Source organism: Periplaneta americana, chromosome 13 (assembly GCF_040183065.1).
Source record: "Periplaneta americana isolate PAMFEO1 chromosome 13, P.americana_PAMFEO1_priV1, whole genome shotgun sequence".
In the NCBI taxonomy this organism is placed as follows: Eukaryota; Metazoa; Arthropoda; class Insecta; order Blattodea; family Blattidae; genus Periplaneta; species Periplaneta americana.
The window spans coordinates 111,701,392-111,721,043 of NC_091129.1; the positions used below are offsets into that span (position 1 = coordinate 111,701,392).

Genomic DNA, 19,652 nt, shown 5'->3' on the forward strand with positions numbered 1-19,652 from the left:
AGAGATAGGTTTGGAAGTAAATCCCGAAAAGACAAAGTATATGATTATGTCTCGTGACGAGAATATTGTACGAAATGGAAATATAAAAATTGGAAATTTATCTTTTGAGGAGGTGGAGAAATTCAAATATCTGGGAGCAACAGTAACAAAATATAAATGATACTCGGGAAGAAATTAAACACAGAATAAATATGGGAAATGCCTGTTATTATTCGGTTGAGAAACTTTTATCATCCAGTCTGCTGTCAAAAAATCTGAAAGTTAGAATTTATAAAACAGTTATATTACCGGTTGTTCTTTATGGTTGTGAAACTTGGATTCTAACTTTGAGAGAGGAACATAGATTAAGGGTGTTTGAGAATAAGGTGCTTAGGAAAATATTTGGGGCTAAGGGGGATGAAGTTACAGGAGAATGGAGAAAGTTACACAACACAGAACTGCACGCATTGTATTCTTCATCTGACATAATTAGGAACATTAAATCCAGACGTTTGAGATGGGCAGGGCATGTAGCACGTATGGGCGAATCCAGAAATGCATATAGAGTGTTAGTTGGGAGGCCGGAGGGAAAAAGACCTTTAGGGAGGCCGAGACATAGATGGGAAGATAATATTAAAATGGATTTGAGGGAGGTGGGATATGATGATAGAGACTGGATTAATCTTGCTCAGGATAGGGACCGATGGCGGGCTTATGTGAGGGCGGCAATGAACCTCCAGGTTCCTTAAAAGCCAGTAAGTAAGTAAGTAAGTAAGCATAATTATGCAGGGAATGTGATAAACTGCTCGTTTGGAGTCTAACTGCGCTAAATTTTCGTCTTTTCTGACAAATCAGATTTTTTGACAAAGTGCAGTTTGATTCTAGACTCACTTGAAGGATGTGAACTTGGGATACATCTGAAATCACTCACGTTTTTGATAATGAAAACACATTGAATAGAGGTTAATTTGTTTATCAAAGGCAAAAAAAAATTACACAGAAACATGAAACCTGTAAACTGAACTATTCATGGTCATAATCCCCATCATTAAAATTATCACTAGTATCCCAGATCACATGTAACCGATTGATCAGTCTTATGGGCTTTGAAGGCAACAACTTTGATTAGTTTCACTATGCTGCCATCTACCAACTGCAAAAGAAGTCACATAACTCTCATTTGAATTGCATGGAGCAACTGTACTTCCATCTAGTGGTCATTACCAAGCGACAGTGGGAATCCTGGTGGTTGTTCTCTTCCACATGTTACCGTTTTCATAATGGGAAAGGACAATCATTCTTTGGTTTTTTGTAACTGCCACAAAAAACAGCCATGGTACCTTCTTGTTACTCATCTTCCTGACAAATTCCTCGTCACATGCAAGGACACGAATTTGAGGTCCATCAAACACACCTTCTTTGATCTTATCGAAAGGCAAAGCAGAAAAGGCAGAAATTATATGTTGAAAACAATCACCATCAGTGTTCAATGCTTTGAACTGCTTCATCAAGCCAAGCTTGCACTGCAGTGAGAACTTTTTTGGCTGTTATTGCATGATGCAGAGTTGGGCAGGATGAATGGTAAGATATAACAGGGCAGCATATTATGAGTAACAGAGGAATTTATTTAAACATACCTTGAAAACATAGTAGAGATATATGCCATTTTGTCATTACAGAACACAATTATTTCACCACCACTACATTGAATGCATTTCTCCAAGCTCTGAATGAAACACTGCATCACACAATTTCGCATATCCTGCAGCTTTTCGTATAAGGTCAGCCAGTGTTGAAGAGTGTGTAGCGAACATTTGATTCATCAGGTACCCCCACAAGAAGAATTCAGTGGTGGTCAAATCTGGCGACTGTGCTGACCAAGTAATGTCTCCAAATCCAGAAATCAATTGGCTGTGGAAATCATGCTGCAAGACAGCTATGGACTGGCGGGCTGTATAAGCCCCTTCATTTTGGAGCTCTTTGTGGGTTAGGTTGTGGTTGAAGAGTAGTGATAAGACATGCCTGACAGCAGAATGCAGTGGACTTCGAATGAGTGCTTGGCTGGCCTCCCCCACACAGGTAGGGATCTGTTTTGTCTTTGAATGCCCATTATGGCAAGATACAGTGGTACAGAATTGTTTCATTCCATATATTTTTTTCCTTCCAGAGGAGGCACTGCAGCCTCAGGCTTATTGTGCAACTTCCTTTTATCGGGATGATTACTGAAGTCCTTAGGATTGGTTCTCGCAAAGGGCAGGAATAGCAGACGGTTTGGTCCTTTCTTGCTTTCTGCTGGGTCTTCATCATCACCACCACGCGGCACGCACTACTCTTTAATTCCTTGAGCACCACGTGTGAAAGTATTGGGTAAATGGCTTCAGAATTTACGTTAGAAGTAATAATGGATCGAAGGATGTTCCAATTAATATTGGACGAAGAGACTTATGCAAATATGATTAATGGTAAGCCTTGAGATTATGTTTTAATTATATTACGATATGTAAATGTTAATTTAGAATTCAATGTGCTTATTGGAGTACGGTAATTATTATACTATAGTTCTATGTTATTTGGTATACTGTTGGTATCGGGGCTCGTTATTTCTACGAATATTACATATGTGGGCACTCTTCAGTCTGGAAATGATTGTTTGGTGCCTATCTTCTTTCCAGATTTAATATTAATGCAGTTTCATGATTTTGTAGACTCACTTATATCAAGACAGTATGGATAGAAGGTATTTTGTATGTTTTGTTTTTAGTTTTGTATCTGCTGTAGATTTCCATGTTCGTTCTTCCCAGAGCCAGAATTAAGACGAGGGAGCATGGGTTTAATAAGTGTCCTAGTGAATCTTCTATTGCTATTGCATGAAAAGCCTAACATTAATCGGGGTTTATTTTGTTGTTTTAAATTAGTAGTATTATTTGTAGTGATTATCGGATAACTTCTCATTACCATCTTTCTGTTCTGCTTCTTTGTGTACTGCCTTAAATGTTTGTTGCTTGTTCATCTTTTGACAAATTTGTTTTGGTATTTACATGGGAAAAAATTTCAGGATATTTTGAAGAACGTGTTACCCAAATACTTGTTACTTAAAAGCAATCTTCAAACCTCCAACTCCTCATCTGTTTCACAGGTTTTTAGGTTATGTGCATCATAGGTTTCATACAATATATCTAAACTTTTTTCGGTAAGTTTATCAATATAATTTCATTTTTTATAATTCTCGTTCAAACGAGGAAAAAAAAAATCACTTTTGACAAATTTCCCTCTCTCAAAATCACGAGTTGAACGTCCTTCAAAATCTCCAAATTTCATGTTGGGAGGATATATTTTGGAACACTGTAAAGTGTGGATTTCCTCTTTTGTGTGTAGTTCTTTATTCAGGGACTAAGGAAAATAATGATGTCCTTATATTATAAATTGACCTACATATTGCTGGAATATATTGTGAACTAAAGAATTTGTGTACATAATATTTCGATAAGTAAATTAAAGTTGCGACCTTCATTGGTTTACATCTTGCTTATCAAATAGAAAAAAAAAACTGGAAATAAGTATACTAAATAGTTACAAAGTTATTCAGAATTTGAAAATATTGAACATGGAATTCTCAAGGATCAATTTTATGTCCAATATTGTTTCTAGTTTATATATTAATGATTTAGACTCAACCATAAATAATTTAGCCCAGGTAATCTAATTTGCATATAATAAAAGTGTTGTCTTTTAGGAATCCAATAAAATACAGAGAATTAAATTTGGTAAGAATAGTTAAATAGAACAGATAAATTCTGTAGGACCAGAAATTAATTTTTACATAAATACAGTAAGCTTTTAACTGTATTTAAACTCATTACTGAGGACAATAAAATGAATTTATAGCAATGATCTTGCATAAGAACGGTTGCTGAGGTACTGCCACATCACTCATCAGCCACGATATCTTGGAGGTAGAATTATGATTTGACCACGGCATGATACCACAGTCCAGTATACATAGTCACGAAGCTCAATACGTATTAAATATGCATCCATAGATACAGTAGCATGCAAATTAATCTGAACACGACATATTTTTACATTTTCTGTCTTTGATGGCCTCACAGCTGTTCATACCGCATTAATTGACATCTGTAGTACGTGTAATTCCATTGTTGAAGGTCTGTCATTATTTTTTTTTATAATATGTGACATTTTGTCTGTCGTTTTGTACTTATAAGCATTTCAGTTGTGTTGAAGACTTAATACTGCAATCCTGTGTACATTCTGTCGTCTTCACAAATGGATACAACTCCACGAAAACGGTCTAAAATTATAACATTAGCAGAGCATTCTTCTATGACACAGAGGCAAATTGCTGCAGAATGTCACATCGGTTTGGCTACTGTTAATTCGATCATAAAACGATACAGGGAGACTGGATCCATCACACCCCAGAAAAAAGGAAACTGTGGCCGGAAAAGGAAGACTTCACCTGCAGATGATCGTTTAATTGTCAGGAAAAGTAAATTAAATCCTAGACTAACTGCTGTCGACTTAACCCGCGAGTTAATGGCTACCACTGGGGTGAATATTCACGTCACAACAGTGTGGCGTAGGCTTTTGGAAGCTGGACGAAGGGCTCGTAAGCCTATTAAGAAGCAACTGCTAACCCCTGTTATGTGCAAAAAACGCTTAATGTGGGCAAAATTACATCAACACTGGACAGTGAATGACTGGAAGAATGTACTTTTTTCCGATGAGTCTCATTTCGAGGTCCATGGCCACCGTGTTTTTTACGTACGGAAAGGATCTGAAAAAGTAACAGCAGCTCATCTCCAACAAGCACCCAAATACCCCCCTAAAGTAATGTTTTGGGATTGTTTTACACATGAAGGGCCTGGAGCATTAATACCTATCAAGGGAATGATGAATTCTGACAAATATATTCACTTATTGGAAACCAGAATCGTACCCCAGCTGCAAAAATCATTTCCAGATGGCAGAGGTGTGTTCCAACAAGACCTGGCACCATGCCATACGTCTCGAAAAACTATAGAATTCTTCAACAAGAAGAATATTCAGGTACTCCCCTGGCCAGGCAACTCACCCGACATCAACCCCATTGAGAACTTGTGGTCAATTTGCAAAAGAAGAATGCAAAAAATGGATTGTTCTACAAAGGAGAAGATGATTTCTGTCCTCATTGGTGTAGGGTTTCGCGATGAAGAAATGAAGAATATTTGTGGGAAATTAGTGGAATCCATGCCAAATCGTCTCAGAGCTGTTATTAGGAACAAGGGAGGCCACATAGATTACTGAGGTATGTCTTAGATCCTTTTTTTTATCCCGTTTGAGTGTTTTTGCATAAGTAATTACGTTGTTCGGATTCATTTGCACGCTACTGTAGTTGCTAACAACTAGGATAGATCGCAAATATAGCCTCATTACAGACAATGTGAAATAGTACCTGCACAGTCTATTGTTCCTAGCACCCTCACAACTCAAGCTTCGTGCCTGTATATACTAGATTGTGATGATACTTTATTTGCAGTTGCCAGGCACTTGAATGTAATATATTTTGTTTCTGAAGTTTGAAGGGAAGCAACACTATGCTTAAGAATGCTGGCGGGAGAAGTAGGCCTAGTCTTTGGTAGAAAATGTAGAACATCAAGCTTTATGTACCACAGTGTAGTTCTGTCATCGATTTACAAAGGGCGACATATCCAAAATAACAAAATATTGGAAAATCGCAAAAACTGTAACTAAGTTAAATTAAAATGTACATATATTTTTTTCTAATTAGATCGTTATTGATGCACACCATCGTAGTTCCTGCAGTAACTCCTATGTGACATTTATCGATTTTCATATTTTTTTATCTATTAAATAACTGAAATATTGATACAGCAAATATTGATATGTAATTATATTTCTTTCTTTCCAAAATGTAAAAATTCACAATCTCTTACGTTCCACTGCCAGGGAATGAATAATGTGTTTTTTTCTTCCTACAGAAAAATTTTATATTTTGCACATAGGAATTATTGCAGGAACGACGATGGATCCATGAACATTTAAATTTAAGTCTATTATTTTATTTATTTATATTTGCGATTTCCCATATTTAATAGGCATTTAATTTCCTCCCGAGTGTCATTTATATTTGTTACTGTTGCTCCAAGATATTTGAATTTTTCCACCTCTTCGAAGGATAAGTGAACACGTGGCCATTCCACCATATTGCATCACCCCAGATGTCCAGGAGAAATATTTCTTTATTCATACAAACTAAAATATCTGTATAATTAATTTAGCTTAAAAATTGCAATGGGATTAAATTCATTATGCTTTAAGGTACTATGGTGATGTGGCAAAGCCACCATTTTCTGTGATAAAGAACTATGTGTGTCTTAAAACAAAAGTATTGCGAAGAGGGTGCAGGTAGTTACAGGAATGAAACATTTGCTGCAATCCTCCCGCCTCAGTATAATCTCATATTTTTATACCCCCACTCCTAACAGTCCCCTCCTACCTGTTACTTGTTTTGTGCAGCGGAGTGCGATAAGTTTGTAGCTGATCTCTACATTCTTTCCCCTTTGCGTAAAATAGATACCTTGATCAAGGACACTTCGTAATTGTTTTACATGATGTTAAGATTACAAACAACATAAAATATGTTAAGGATTTAGTTCTAGAACATAATCCGCTATATCGTTAGCAATGAACACGAATAAATATTATGTTTGTTAGCACAAGGTGGCACAAAGCTTTTATTTTGGGTAACCTAGATGTTGATACAGCGTCGTAAAATAACCTAATAAAAAAATTATTTTAGGGGGGGGGGGGAGAATTCATTTAACTCTTCCATAGTGTAGTGGTGCTAATAGTAGTTCTTTTGGGTTGCATGTAACTCCTGCTAATCCATAATTTGCTGTATTATGTACATTAGTATATAATTATCTAACAGTCTTCAAATCTCTCCACAAAGCTCTGACAATGAATACTTTAACGAGTCACAGTATATAAGAAATATAACTAAATGCAATATAACAAATCCTAACATATTGTAACTTTTTAAACTAAACAACAATGTAACTTTATTATCTCAACAATAATTCCTTTCTACAATTCACCTTAAACGCTCTCGTCAACAATAGGATTTTCACTCAACACAGTATTCGTTATAGCACTCCACTGACGACAATGACAATTTACTTGGACTATTACGAACAACAATGAACTGTTAATCTCAACTAATATTTACAAAGCACTATTCACAAATCAGAACTGTCAGTTCTCAGTTCACAGTTCTTCTAGCTCAGTCACTCGAGTTCACAGTATCTCGAACCACTGACCTTCAGAGACAGTCCACTGTACTCGAACTCAGGTCCCTCCAACTGCGGTCCACTGCACTCGAACTCAGGTCCCTCCAACTGCGGTCCACTGCACTCGAACTCAGGCCTTTGGATGCTGACACAGTTGCGGACGCACACTCGAGTCGAACTCCGGTACACAAGACTGGCTTGCTTGCTCTGGCTTACTCACTGGATGGCTGAATAAACTGAAAACTGCTCAAGTTCGCTCGCGTTTCTTCTTTTATAGCTAAACTATCGTTGCGAGAAAGTACGAGTTCTGGATAGTTCGCGATATTTTGACGCGTGTGTCCATTCTCGAATCATCTCGCACGCTGCTGCTCTCCTCCTTCACTGCGCGTAGCCATGCCCCAGGAGTCAGATGCGTGCACAACCCGCCCAAAACAAGGCCGACTCGGTCGTGAGATCGAATCTCACGTGGGCGTCACAATATTAACATGTCCGAAGGGATCATATGGAATTATGATTGAAATGAGTTATTTCTGTGGACTTACAAGGAAAACCTGCTAACTCCTTAAAACCTAGTTTTGAGATATTTGAATTTAGAAGGTTCTCCCTGTCACGAATCTGTCATTTATGGACTTAGAATATTTCAGCTATCTTCATACATAGGGACTGGATGGAAATGTCATTAAGACCGTTCTCCTAAATTACAGAGAAAAAAATTCTTACTTAGATATGTTATAAACTATTTTTTAAGCATAGTTAGTGGGTTTTTCCTTGTAAGCCCAAGAGCATACAATTTCATAAACTTCAATGGAGCCTTATTATTTTTATTTCATTTCAGACGAAGAATTCAAACACAAATATCTCAGCAAACTTTCCTCTCTGGGAATTCTTCTGGCACAGACTGCTGAATCGCAGATGCCAGAGGCGACAGCAGCAGGACCATCAACAACAACAACAACACCAGCAGCATCAACATGGCCAACGGCTGCCACACACCTTTTGATAACAGAGAGACTGCAATTAGAGGTGGAATTAAAAAAATCACAGTATAAAGGCAGACTGTGGTCAAGAATTTCAGCAAGTCTTAAGGACAAAGGCCACAGTTACTTGCCCAGTGAGTGCGATTCAAAGTGGAGGAATTTAATGGGGACCTACAGAATGAACCTAGATAAGAGATCCAAATCTGGAAGTGGCTGTGTGAGGTGGGAATGGTTTGATATTATACACGAAGTGTATGCAAAAGATGTAAACACTCAACCCCCCACCTCATACATCACCAACAGTTGCAATCTCCGGCCTCTTTTACAAAGAAATAATAGTGAATCTTCTTCAGTTCCTTCATTTCCTTCTCCCTCAACTTCTTCCTCTTCTTCACCATTAAAGAAGAAAAGAGTACGCGACTCTGAATCACCATTGTGGTTTCACAATTATCTAAAAAAAAAAAAAAAAACAAGAAGAAGATATTGTAAAAGAAGAAAAGGAAGAAAAGAGATGGAAGGAGATGAAGGAATTGGAGGAAAAAAAATTGAAAATGATGGCTGCACTACTGGATGTATTGAAAAATCTAAATAATAAAAATTCCTGTCACAAAACTATATTGGTTTTAATATCTCATTTCATGAAGAGAAGGTTGAAGACAGAAGTGATCAAAACAGACAGGTTACTATTTAAATTTTATGTTGGAAAACTACTCAACCAATAAGAAACACATTTTCCAAAAGAAATGTGTGTCTTGCATATTCCACATTAACTTTATTTTGATTGGATGTACTGTACAGCTATATTGATGAACTCTTTGAAATTACTTTTTTTTTTAAGGGGGCCCTCACAACATTGGTTTTTAATGTATCCTTTTTTAAAAACTACAAGAAGCAGAACTGTGAATATTTTCATACACGTTAGGAACCATGTCTTACAAGCTGAGGAACAGAAAATCCATAACTTCATCACCATCATATAAAAAGAATTATTTGTAATGTTCAGTTCCAATTAAAAAACACGTTCTCAGAATATTAAACAGGCAGTACGAATGAGTCTTAATCCTCCTGCTACCAAGGTTTTTCTCAACTCACTTCTACCAAGGGGAGGTAATATAATTACCCCAATCAAAATCATACATCAAACTTCGTTAATCATTTAGAATATAAACAATTTATGTACACTTAACGGCAAAAAGAATGGGCTGACTCTTAGTTGATAGAAATGCTAAGTTCTATCACGCGGTTCACTCATGTAAACGTAACCCACTGCAAGGCATTGCTGTGGTGTCTCTTCATTGAAAGTCGTCCGTCTACAATGTAATAAATCTTATGAGCTGTGTGTGGCCCAGTGGTAAAATGTCTGACTTTCGTACCAGAGGTTGAGAGTTCACCTCCTGCTACAGTAAAATTATTATTATTTTTTTTAAATTAATTAAAAATATGAAATGGCATTTGTTCATAAACTTCGTTATGTCTGCCTGGTAAAAATATTATTGGCCATCACCTGTTGGCTATTAATAGGCGAGACCTGGTCTGTGTGTAGTTCTTTATTCAGAGACTAAGGAAAATAATGTCCTTATATAATAAACTGATCTACATATTGCTGGAATATATTGTGAACTAGAGAATTTGTGTACATAGTATTTCGATAAGTAAATTAAAGTTGCGACCTTCATTGGTTTACATCTTGCTTATCAAATAGAAAACAAAAACTGGAAATAAGTATACTAAATAGTCACAAGTTATTCAGAATTTGGAAATATTGAACGTGGAGTTCCCAGGGATCAATTTTATGTCCAATATTGTTTCTAGTTTATATATTAATGATTTAGACTCAACCATAAATAATTTATCCCAGGTGATCTAATTTGCATATAATAAAAGTGTTGTCTTTTAGGAATCCAATAAAATACAGACAATTCAATTCGGTAAGAATAGTTAAACAGAACAGATAAATTCTGTAGGACCAGAAATTAATTTTTGCATAAATACAGTAAGCTTTTAACTGTATTAAAACTCAAAGGACAATAATAAAATGAATTTATAACAATGATCTTGCATAAGAAATTGTCAGCACCTCATTCTTTTTGCCGTTAAGAGTATGTATTATTGATTATAGACTTACAAAAAATGTTGTTGTTTTCTAATGCCAGGCATTTGACAATAAAGTCATTTGACCTCTTACACTCCAACGTTTTTCAAAGATATTATCATGGTCAGCTACTGAAGCACAGATTTTGAGGTGTTCCGAATCCATTTCTTGGTTTGAGTTGCACAATTGGCAGTTAGGGGACTGATGTATTCCAATTCTATGCAGGTGTTTGGCCAAATAATCATGGCCTGTTGCCAATCTAAATGCAGCTACAGACGATTTTCGTGTTGAGATTGTGTTGTCAAATTTTGTTTGTTGAAGTCTAAGTATGTAGATTTAATAAATCTTTTCACAGAGTAATATGTAGATTTAGTAACAGGTCTGTAAGTAGCAGTGCTGTCCTTCTTTGCTAGTGCATCCACATTCTCATTTCCCAGGATTCCACAATGGGATGGTATCCACTGGAATACAATTCTTTTATTGAGTGATATTAATTGAGAGAGCATTTTAGTTATTTCTGTTCTTTGAGATGAAGGTGTGTGTTTAGAGACTATTGATAGAATAGCTGCTTTGGAGTCTGACAATATAACTGCATTCTTAAATTTATTGATGTGAAATAGAAGATTCCTGAGACTTTCACTTATTGCAACGATTTCTCCATCAAAACTTGTTGTTCCATATCCAAGAGATCTATAAAGTGAGAAGAGACAGCACGTAACACCTGCACCGGCACCTTGTTCTCTGGAGATCAAGAATCCGTCGGTGTATAAATGAAGCCAGTTTTGTGGAGGGTACCTAATATTAATTGCTCTAAAGACAATTGTTTCAGTATTTCAGTGTTTACTTCTGATTTCAGTATTTCTTCTGTTAAATTTAGATTATATTCTATATTTAATAGAGTTAAAGGGTTTGGTTTAATTTGTAAGTTTTCTTTTAAATTCGGGATATTGATGTTCTTTTTTAATTCTTTAACTATGGATATGAAACTTTTTTGAGTTTTCAATCTACAGAGAGGACTGTATGAATGCCAATTGTTTCCTGGTAATCTGATAAGTTTTTCATATTGAATCAGTGCTTTTTCTTCTATTGTCATTTTGATGCTGTTAATATTAGTGAGGAATCTCATAGAATCTATTGGCGTTGTTTTGATTCCACCAGTAATGAGTCTGAGAGCTTGGTTTTGAACATATTCAATGTCGTTTATGAAAGGTGAAGTAATTAAAATTTCTCCGCAGTATGTCAGCACTGGCTGTATAAACATTTTGTATGTAGTGTTCAAAGTATTCCTAGAGCATCCCCATTTCTTTCCTGCTAGTCTTTTTAGAAGAGAGAATCTTTTACGAGCTTTTTCTCAAATGTATTTCAAATGGTTGCTCCGTGTTAACTTACTATCGAAAATAACTCCAAGATATTTGGATTCATAAGTCCTAGGAAGGTGTTGGCCATTGTATTGGATATTGAATTCTCTTTCTTTTTTACCAAGTGAAAATATTTGGTAGTTACTTCTGCTTAAATTGAGTGTCATCAAATTTGATGTATTCCATTCATGTAGTTGAGTTAGAGCTTTAAGAGCAGAATTTTTAATTTTGTCTCTATGTTTGCAAGATCTGGAAGTCCACAAAACTATATCATCTGCAAATAGTGCTGTTTTCACGTTTGATTTCTCTAATAGGGAGGGTAAGTCATTTATATAAATATTGAATAAAGTTGTGCTGAGGACAGCGCCCTGAGGTAGACCTCGATATGTTTGTCTGTAATTAGAAAGTGAGTTATTGAATTTAGTGGCAATGAATCTTTGACTAAGGAATTCTGATATCCATCTGAACATATTGCTGGAGATACTTAATTTCTGGAGTTTTAGAAATAATTTATTTCTCCAAACAGAGTCATATGCTAACTGAAAGTCAATAAATATTGCCAAGGTATCTTCTTTCTTGTTAAAACTATCTTTTATTTCTTGGCTGAGGCATATGACTTGTTCATTGGTAGAGTGTAGTTGGTGATAAAAGATTTTGGGATTCTAAATGCCAAGTTAATCTGTTGGAGATCATGGACTCCATGGTTTTTGCTATCATGCTTAATAGTGCTATTGGTCGATAACTGTTAACATCATGAGCAGATTTCCCTTTTTTGTGAATTGATACAATGATTGCTTTTTTCCAGGAATTGAGTTGTTCCATGATAAATTGAAAATGGATAAAAGTACAGACTTGGCTTTTTCCCCCAGATGTTTCAAAAATTCGGAATGAATGTTGTCGGGGCCAGGAGATTTCTTGGTTTTTAAATTTTGTATAGCTATAGTTAATTCTTTGGGAGTAAAATTTTGATGAAATATTTCAGGTTTTGTGATATTGCTAGTAATATTGTTTTTATTATTTTTATATAATTCTTTTTTGATAAATTTGTCAGTTTTTTTTATATTGGGATGTAATCTGTGAGAGTTTGAGAAGTGTTTATTAAATGCATTTGCTATATCTCTACTATCTGTTAGCATAGGTTGGCTAGTATTTTCCTGTGTATTGGAAATATTCTCAGAAATTTATATGTTTTAGCGCTATCAGTTCTGTAATTAATATTTTCGATAAATTTATTAAAACTGTTCTTTTTTGCTATTATGATTGCTTTTTTAAGAATGGCAGTCTTCTTCCTCCAATCTTGAGCATCTTCTGGTGTTTCGCTATGTTCTGCTTTGGTTCTTGCTTTATCTCTATCTTGTTTCAATAAATTCAGGTTTTCTGTCCAGAATGGGGTGTATTTTTTTGGTTTGCCCCGTGGAATGTGCTTTTTCGCAATTTTAAGAATGGATTCACAGAAATATTTGTTCAATCTATCTGAGTTTATATTTTCCATTAGTGGTGTGTTGAGCTTGAGGTGTTCATCTAGTTCTGTAGTAAATAGTTTCCAACCCGCTTTCTTAAAGTTCCATGTTGTTTTGTTATTGTAGGGTTCTTTTGTTCGGTTTTGGTGGAGATGGATAGAAGCAATGATTTCTCTATGACCAGATCCAGGGTCTTCAATTATTTTTTTCTTGGTTTCGTAATGGCCATCTGATGTTACTAGTAATAAGTCTGGATTTGTACCAGAACCAGAATAATGTATGAAAGTAGGGGGAGCTTCTTTTCTGTAGACAGGTTCTGCGGTTGTAGTATTTAGGAGGTCCATGATCATTTTTCCAGGTTGGTTTACATTATTGTAGCCCCAAAGTTGGGAATGGGCGTTAAAGTCACCAATGTAAAATATAAAATAATCATCCTATTTTCAAAAACACATGATGGTTCAAAAGTCCTGTTCCATTTTGTTGGAAACATGCACCACAATTAATGGACTTTAGATATGTTACTGGTGACACTGTGAGGTAACATACGGTAAATTTAAATTTGCCTCTCTTTCATGTCAAGACAAACTTCTTAATGCTACATAATTTTGACATGGTGGCAAACACATTTACAAGCAATGAATATCACAGTACTGTAATATAAATTGGAAATCATTTGTTAGTTGTTGGAAATTAAATATCACAATGCCATATATACAACCATGAGCAACTGAATAACGTTTATACTGTACAAAAATAAAAATTAATTTCTGAATATATGAAAATAATAAATCGCCACCAGCGTAGCTCAATTGGCTAAGGCGCTTGTGTGCTCCCCCCCCCCCCCCGGAGTTGCACTTGAGTGTGAGTTCCATTTCTGTTCAGTTAAGTTTTTTTCGAGGTTTTCCCCAAACGTAAAATAAATGTCAGGTAATTATGGCGAATCCTCTGCCTCATCTCGCCAAATACCATTTCGTTATCACCAATCTCATTGACACTAAATAACCTATTTAGTTGATACAGTGTCGTTAAATAACCAAGTACAAAAAAAAATAATACATTTAATTTTAGTTATTTGTTGGAATTCAAATAGCTATTGTATTCGAACACAACCTATACTACAACGAGCATCTCGAAAAAAAGCTAAACGAATCATTATTTATAACAAAATCACTTTCAGAAAAAAACCTTTACACACAGAAATAAAAAATTGCGAACAGAAGATCATGATAATATTAATAACATATATAAATTATTATAAATAACACAAAATAAAGTATTTTGGAGGCAGACAAATAGACATGGAAAAATTAAGCTACAGTTTCGATTTTATATCCCAGAATTGTCATGGCACAGACTACCAAGGGGGGGGGGGGTAACAAGAACGCCCCACATAAATAATGTGAATTACAACTTAAATTAAAGTAATTAATGAATTTAAATACTATTATAGTCACAATCATGCCATGGTATGAAAAAAAAATTTCACAACCTCGAGCGGGAATCGAACCTGCAACTTCCTGTTCTCCGGTCATGATTGTGATTATAATAGTATTTAAATTCATTAATATGTCACATCAACGGACGTGTATACGTCACCGAACATCGTAAGATGAAGATTATATTTGTAAAGTAATTACTTATGTTATCGATAATTCAAATTGTTAGTAGACATATAACGGACAAATACATGGAATTTCAAACAGAAATATGGAGAAAAATCGTGTGGGGTAATCGCAATATCCCTCTTGATAATAGGAGGGTTAATGTATGTAACTAACTTCCAATCAGTTGCGGACAATTGCACTTCTCCACGAGCATCGAAGTAAAGACCTGAGCTTTCTTCCATCTTAGTATAAGTAAAATCGAGACCAACTGCTCGGGTGACAAGTCCCGTCAGTATCCACATGAAGACTGATTTACCCATCATTCCTGAAAGGAGAGAAAAATAGTTTCATTCGATTTGTGTGAATGCGTTTTGTTTTATTCTTTCCCAAACTAATTTCAATGTTGTTATTATCATAGACCTTTGTTATCTCATAGGGACCTAACCATGAACAATTCAGTTTCTTTGAGGTTCCCAATTTAACATTTTCATTTTACATTAATACTTGCATTCCAACTTCTAATTTTATGGGCGAGTGTCATATTGTTTCGAGCAATTTCATAACTAGCCTTCAATTTGAATCTTAATCCTTGTACCAAATCTTCATAATTATATAGCGGTCCTGGTTTTCCTTTTTGCAATTCTGCCGAACAATAATTCAAATGGTGTGAATTTTGTGACCGTGTGAGGCGTCATGTTGTAAGCAAAAATAGCAAATGGTACCCAATCATCCCATTGTGTTTGCTTTTCAGTGCAAAAGCATCGTAAGTACTCTGTTAACACTTTGTGAGTCCTTTCTAAAGCGCCGTTACTCTCGGGGTGGTACGCAGTAGTGTTTATCTTGTCAATTTTGAACACTTTACATACTTGTTTGAAAACATTACTCATAAAATTCGCGCCTTGGTCAGATAGAATAATTTGCGGAATTCCATATACAAGACAAACATTTCGCACTAAGGCGTTTGCTACAGTTTCGACTTCCTGATTTTCAATAGGTACAGCTATCAAATATTTCGTTAGGTTGTCCTGACAAGTCAGTATGTACTTATGTCCTTGTTCCGTTAGTGGAAGGGGACCTACGACGTCAAGAGCTAATTTTATCCAAGGTTCGGGTTGAGTATCGGTAATCTCTAATTCCTGCTTAATATATGGTCTGGTCATCTTATTCTTTTGACAAGTGGGACAGGTCCTAATGTACTCTTCTACTTCCGATTTCATATTAGGCCAATTTACATACAATTTCAACTGGTCAAGGGTTCGATGTATTCCTTGGTGGCCTCCTACTGGGCATTCGTGCATTTGTTTAATAATTTTGTTCTTTCTCTCGTCAGTAAGCTCTTCTTCTGAAATTAGGGCGCAGAGCTGTGGGTTTCTGCTTAGCGCGTCTGCATATTGGTGTTTTGTTTTCCTGCCTTGTACTAAACAGTATATTGGTACTCTTCTAATAATAGTCGCCATCTGAGAAGTCGCGAACTGGGGTCTTTGACACTGAATATCCAAGTCAACGGTCTGTGATCTGTTATGATTGTAAACGACCTTCCCAACAAGTAAGGTCGGAAATGCTTACATCCCCAAACTATCGCCAATAGTTCCTTCTCGATCGTGAAATAGTTGCGTTCTGCCTGATTCAGAGTTCTACTCCCGAAAGCTACGGGGAGGTCTTGGCCTACCGTGCCCTGACTGAACACGCATCCAATTGCGTTGTTGCTAGCGTTGCAGGTTAGAATGAAGGGTTTAGTGAAATCAGGATACCGTAATATTGGTGGAGTGATAATCTTTTCTTTTAGTTCCTGAACTGCGTTTTCGTGAACGTCTGTCCACTTGAAAGCAACGTCCTTCTTCAATAATTCTGTTAAAGATTTAGCCAACTCACTAAAATCTTTGATGAATTTCCTGTAATATCCTACTAGACCGAGAAATGAGTTGATCTCTGTCGGTGATTTTGGAGAAGAGAAATTTACAATTGCTTCGACTTTCTTCGGGTCGGGTTTTACACCGTTGGCTGTTACGACGTGACCAAGATAATTTAGTTCTTGTCTCAGAAACTCACATTTATCGGGTTGCAATTTCAGATTATGATTCTTGAATCTGTCGAAAACTTATCTTAATCTAGCATTGTGTTCTTCCAAAGTTTCGGAATAAATTATGTCAATGTCATCATCGAAGTATATTAATGTTCGTATTCCCTGCAAACCTATCAAAATATTATTCATGAGTCTTTGAAAAGTACTCGGTGCGGACTTTAAACCAAACGGCATTCTAGTATATTCGTAATGACCACTTTCTGTTGGAAAAGCTGTTTTCATTCCATCATCCTCAGCTATTGGGATTTGCAAGTAACCGCTCGCACAGTCTAATGCTGAAAAGAATCGAGCTCTTCATAGTTTGTCTAGAATATCTTGGATATTGGGAAGGGGGTAGCTGTCATCAATTGTAATGTCATTTAACTTTCTGAAGTCTACACATATCCTCCATTTCTTTTCACCTGATGCGTCTAATTTTTTTTAGGAACGACTAGTATTGGAAAGTTCCAGGGACTCGAACTAGGGGCTACTATGCCGTCCTCTGAGAAACCTGTTTATTCACTTCTTCCTTGTGAACCTCGGGTATCCCATAGGGCTTAACGTGTATCGCTCTTTCATGAGGTACGTCTGGTGTGGGAATGTGGTGTTTAGCCACTGTAGTGGCTGTTAAAGTGTCACCTGGGAGGTGAAAAATGTCTACTTATTCGTGGCATATCTCCCGAATGGATTCTTTCTCCTCTATATCCACGATATGATCTAAACGGAGCTGAGTGTTTATTTTCGCGTGTCTATTTTCCTGCTTTTTAGTAAAAGGTTCATTTATTTTCTTTGGGTTTCGAACCAAGTTGCACGTGTATTGTGTTGGAGGTCTCTCCCAATTTACATTTACGTTACCCAACTGATTCGCTTCATTTGAGGTGTTTACTATGCAGACAAGAGCCTGTTCATTCTCAATATTTGTGACTGAGTTTCCTAGAAATACCTGGTTATATTTCCTGCCTCAATATAATAACGTTTCCTTTCGCTTTCAATGGAATTTTTACGAGCCGTTCTGTCCTGGGTGGATTGGGATGGGGCGAATACCAAGGTTATTTCATTCTTTTGAAGAAAGTCCTGACCTAAAATACAATCATATGGTTGGGGGAGTTGGTCAACTACATAACACAGCTGTTGGTACCGTTCATCTTTTACCTCGAAGTTTAAATTTATCTGTCGTAGGGCAAGAAGTGTGTCACCTGTTAATCCTTTCAACTGTATACTAGTTTCCTCTATTTGAACTAAAACAACGTCTCTTTGAATAAGCGAAAGCTCAGATCCCGTGTCGATGAGTGCATTAATTTCACCTTTTACTTGATTACTTACTAGTTGTAACGTAGAGTTATGACAGCCGTTTACTGGATCCTCGGATCCCTGGCCACTCGGGCCTGGCAGTCCCTAACACTGTGGTCTTCACTACCACACTTTGCGCATTTACACGCGAACGGCATTCCTTTGCCCTATCTCTCAGACATTTAAAACATGTGACTATACATGTACACCGTGGGTTCTCGAACCCGGAGTCCTTGGGCCTTGTGTCCTCGAACTCAAGTGCCTCGATTCCTCTCTCGGGAAAATCTCTTCTCTCCCAACATTAACGCACTTTCTCTTCAAGCGCGATCTCTACTGCTAAGGAGAATCTCATCTATCCTCCATCCCCACGAGGTTATCACCTCACTCACGCCTTGCGTACTGCTGATTAGCTTGCAAGCACAAAATCGACCGTCCTTCTAGATGCATAGCTTTCCTCTAGTATTTTATTAATACTATCCCACGTATCTCTATACGTTCTACTTAACAACTTAGTCCTTGTTTCCCCTGTTATCTTAGACTCTATGCACTTTGCAAACAAAACTCTCTTACTGGGGTGGACTAAAGTAATCGCTGTCTCTACGTTAGCAACAAATTCTCTGAGTTCAGATTTCTGTCCTGAATTAACTTTAAATCTTCACTTATTGAACAATAATGTTCCTCGGGCTCAAGTGAATTTGAATTTATCTCAGAGGGATTCATGATCGAGCAAGACTAAAGTTAACCTGGGCTCACCTGCGAGGATGGGTGCAGAAGGAAGAGGCCCTCGGGCGTTCGCTTCATGCCGCCGGGTGTTGTCGGTGTCTCGCTGTGGCCGAATCGGTACGTGTCTCCCGACTCAGCTGCTTCCTCCGCCTCAACGGACCCAGCAATTAGCCGACAGGTATCCACTAAGCTGCCACCAGAAAGAACGTCCTGTCGTGTCCCAGGCTGCAGTCCCGGGATCGACGGACTCCTTCGAAGACGTAGGTTGTACGCAATTCTTGAAGTATCCGCGACGACCCCAGATGTTGGAAGATGAGTTGAGTTGGGTTGAAGAAATAAATAGGATTACCGTGCTAGCTCACGTTTATTAACGGTTCTAATTATATCAGGCCGAAATGATAGCCGAAGCTTAGTCACAGAATTTAAGCCGCTAAATGAGAACAGATACAAAGCAGGGGCGTATTTTGCGGACTACCGGGGCTACCGGCGGTAGCCCAAAGAAATTACAAAAGAAAAAGTTTATAATATAACATAATGTAATAATTTTGTATTATTAGTTTTACCATAGTAATTAAAATTAAAGTAATTGTTAGATTTATATGCGCTCTCTGCTCTCGAAAAGAAACAAGTTGTCAAGGTGGCATCACTGGAGAAACCGCTGCCGTGAAGGGTAGCCTGTGACCGTTCCGCTCACGTCGCACAACTCCCCGTCCCCCGCTCCCTCCTGTTTCCATCGTGCACTGTAGGCAGGTGAGTTGCCGCTCTCGTTATCGGTTTCTTGGAAGGCGCGAAGCAAC

The 19,652-nt window shown here is 37.0% G+C and overlaps 1 protein-coding gene across 1 annotated transcript in view; it reads left to right on the forward strand.

Moving 5' to 3' along the window:
• AGO3 (Argonaute 3) overlaps window positions 1–8,881 on the forward strand; it is a 67,145-nt gene extending 58,264 nt beyond the window's left edge. Inside the window, exon 19 of the transcript XR_011335685.1 lies at window positions 8,125–8,881. The gene's annotated coding sequence lies outside the window, so the exon portion shown is untranslated. The remainder of the gene's footprint in view (window positions 1–8,124) is intronic.
• Window positions 8,882–19,652: the final 10,771 nt, after the last annotated feature.